Source organism: Euprymna scolopes, chromosome 2 (assembly GCF_053919585.1).
Source record: "Euprymna scolopes isolate OS-2025 chromosome 2, ASM5391958v1, whole genome shotgun sequence".
Lineage (NCBI taxonomy): Eukaryota > Metazoa > Mollusca > Cephalopoda > Sepiida > Sepiolidae > Euprymna > Euprymna scolopes.
The window spans coordinates 59638429-59642644 of NC_136483.1; positions in this window are offsets into that span (position 1 = coordinate 59638429).

Here is a 4216-nt window from a genome sequence, read left to right on the forward strand (position 1 = left end):
ATTTAGTTCAAAGATGTAATTTGCTACATAACCCGTAGAGATATAAATCATTGCACATGCAAAATTTCAGCTAGCTCAGACAACTGGAAGTCGGTCAGGGGCATTACTTATTGAACACCCCTTTTATTATATGTATATATACACACATACTATACATATAGATATATACACTATATATATTATATTATATATATATACTATATATATTATATTATATATATACTATGTATATTCTATATACTATATATTATATATATACTATATATATTTTATATATACTATATATATACTATATATATTATATATATTATATATATACCATAAAAATTATATATATATACTATATAAATTACATATATATTATATATCTATTACATATATATTTTATGTATATTATATATGTATTATACATATATATATTAAGCGCACATACTAATATACATCTCTATATCTATATATATCAACGAGCACATACTATTTATATATATATATATATATATATATATATATATATATATACTAGTGTTGGTACCCGGTGTTGCCTGGATTGACACGAAATTCCGTTTGAAACCCGCCTGCTATACTAATCATTTTTCTCATGAGTAACGTGGATATCCCCGCAACAATTTCAAAAATAAAAGAACAGATAAATACATGTAAATGTAATTGTCCCCCCAAGAAGTATCTGACACCTTCTCCACAAGATATTTAGGCGGAAAGGTTCACTGTCCTAAGAAAACCCACAATTTTGTGAATTTAAAAAATAACTTTTATAAACATTAATGCGTGCGGTTATTTTTTTTATTTGGGTAAATATGTAGTTTAGCGGCGTCAATCATTTGCTAGACAAAAAAATAAAAACTTTTTATTTTTATATTAAACACATTGGTAGAACCGAAGGCTGAAATATAACTAGAAAAAAAATCATTTTTACTATATTTTTATCATTTATATTTATTATTGGAGGCCACTATATTGCTTTTTAAATTTGGCCTTTCTAAGGTTTTGCAGATTGGCCTTTTTTAGCTCTTTCAATAATAAGTTTTTGGTCGTTAAAAAGCCAATCTGCCAAACCTAAAATGTGTAAGGCGTGAACATTTAGTCTAATAAAAAATGATAAAAAAAACAGAAAAATGATTTTTTTTTTGTTTTATTTCAGCCTTTGGGTCTAATAATGTTTTATATAAAAATAAATAGATTTTATAAATTTTTGGCTGTCAATTTTCGCCGCTAAACTACACATTTAACTTGATTTTTTGTCAGGGCACTTTTTTACTGGCTTTTTTTTTTTTGGTAAATAAAGAAAATTTTCGATTTGCTTTTTTAACGGGAAGGGGTTGATTTGCTTTCTATTTAGAATATTTGTCGTTTTATGATATTTTGGGCTTTGTTTTGTTTTAGAAATTGTTAGGTGAAAGTAGAGAATGGTCTCATAAAAAATAATTAAATTTATCGTTATTTCGTGTTTCCAATGTAACCCCCCCACCAGAAAAAATAAATTGCATTTGTCAGATTTTACCGTCCCACTCAATCGCCAAACTTGAAAAATTGCTAGAAGTTACATGTCTCGTTGAACGTGGCCAAAAAGTGGGTGCTCATTTTACGTTGAATTTATATAGAAAAGTGATCCCCTACTCTAACATGTTATTTTATTTGTTATTTTTTCAAAATTTCTTCTCTGATAATATTTATAAATGCTGTTTGAATTTATTAAGCTGAAAAAAAAGTAGATCTCCATTTTTGGGGGGTTAAACGCCGCTGGGACACGTCGTATAAAGTTACCTTCCTACTTAGAAAATTAAGTTTGTAATCGATGAAATTAACGCGAAAAAAAAGTGTAAATTATGGAATTTAGAAGAGGGCAGTAGATCATTATTTTTAAGTATTAAACGACGCTGAATTACGTGGTAAAAATTGACCGATTTCTTTATTGCCGTAAGGAATAAAATAAAACAAACAAATGAAATCTTTTCAGTTCTTTTCGTAAGTTTTTTTTAATATTAAAAAAAACAAAAACAATAAAAGCCAAACATTTTTTTTTATCTACACGGAATTTTTTTCCAGTTAGAAACTTAATGATATTTGGTAAATGTTTGTTTTTTTATAGATAGCATCTAGGGGCAAATAATTCTTAAAAAAGTTTTTAAAAAAGGTCTCTGTTGGAAATATTAATTTCAAAATAAATTAAATTAAATATATTATCAATATAATTGTTGTTTAAAATTTATTAAATAACAATTTTAAATAGAATACTTACAATAATTCTCTCGCTAAAAACATTAACTAAGCTACCGCTATTTAGTAAAATCAATTTTTCTCAATGTCATATGCAAATAAGGTGATCTCTTAATTATATATTTTTCGAAGCATCGTACTATATATAGAAATAAATGAAAGAATAAAATAATACACGTTTTGTATATATTAATCAAATCGTGAACAAGCAAACAAACAGACACGAATACGAATATATATATATATATGTATGTATGTGTGTGTGTGTGTGAACACCTTATATAGGCATTAGTTAAATTCTATATCTGTATGTGATTATCCACATATATAATCAGATACAGCAGAATTCAACCCAAATAACTAAACTTGAAATGATACAAGAATACTAATGCAATGCATATATACATATGTTTGTATCTGTAAAGAAGAAAATGGCCTTTGGCAAACAAAAGCCAGTGTGGCAGTCGCGGTGTGTTAAAGTAGAGATAAATGCCGTTAACTGGGGTCAAACATCGGACGTAAATGTCGCAAATTCTCGCAAAACACTTCTAAGTTTTCGAAATGAACTTCTGAAAGAAAGATTAGCCTCTTTTCTCCGACTTAAAAAAAAATAAAAATGGCCGCCGCGCTCGTCGGCAAATTTGTTATCATGTCAAATGAAAGCCACAGAATGCGCGCGTTAATCTCGAAAGACGCGGAAAGCAAAGGATCAACTGCCTCTAGGATTATGTTTTTGTTCGCTTTTTGATTTCGTTCTCTTTTTTGGTCTGGTGGGGTGGAGGAGTGAGACTTGTTATGTTAAGATAACATAAGTCAAGAAGACACACAATGACGTTTTTACTTTGTCCTTTGGCCCCCAAGACTGAAAACCATTGGTGATGTAATTAGCGAAACTTCTTTTTGTTGTAGAAGTTTTGCGCATTTTCTGCCTTTAAGACACTAAATGACCAACGTTGACCAGTTAAAAATCAGCGCCCATCTATGCTGGCTGAGCCAGATCAGATTAAAGATATGTTCGATGATGCGTCTTCCCATGTCTACGAAACTCTGACGAATGATCGGTCTGTCTCGCGATTTAATAGGTACATTAAGATGCACTTCAGCACCTCTAGGGAAGGCTCTCCTCGCCACTTTGTCTGCCATGCTGTAGTTTCAAATGATATTATTGTGGGTCTATCACGCTAAAGTTTTATGTCACATTTTAATCTCATTAAACGTTCACATTTAATGGCTTTCTTATTTTTCTATCTAAAATGGATTCAGCCTATTAAGTTATGCAGACGTACACAGACTCTCACATCGTCGTGCGCAGACATAGATGCACACACTCAGATCCGAATGCATACATACACATTTGGGATATAACCAGTTCAATATTTTTCAGATTCCAGTGCAAATACTGATTCTGATTTCTGAATCGTCTCATCACCTTAAAAGTAGATTTTTAGGGGAGGGGACGAAAAGTCCTCATCTACATTTAAATGCAAATTTCCTCATGTTTTCTCTTCATGCGTTTTATCTAAGAATTTGCTAAACTCATTGCAAGAGTTTGGTCTATATTTTTACTTGTGTAATTTTCCCTATTTATCTATTCGTGTCATTTAAATGTGCTATTTTTACGGTGACGTGCACTGTGTGTGTATATATATATATATATATATATATATATATATACAAACAAATGAATACAAATTTGTGGCTGTTAGCTTTAATGAGAAGCAATGAAACGGAGAAACAGCTGCATATCGTTTATGTTTGCTACTTTACTCTTCGGTTGAGTTTTCTTATTAAAATTGCTCCAGACAAGGCATGAAACTACTTGATGTGAGTAGCTAAACGAAGAGAAAAAAGTTTTAGATGATTGACCTGGAAAAAATATTTCTCATCTGCCTGTTTTACAAGTATTTTAGTGGTAGATGCTCCGACTAATGACAAGCACTTGTCCCCCCTCTATGTAAATATTTCCGACAAGCAACAAGTT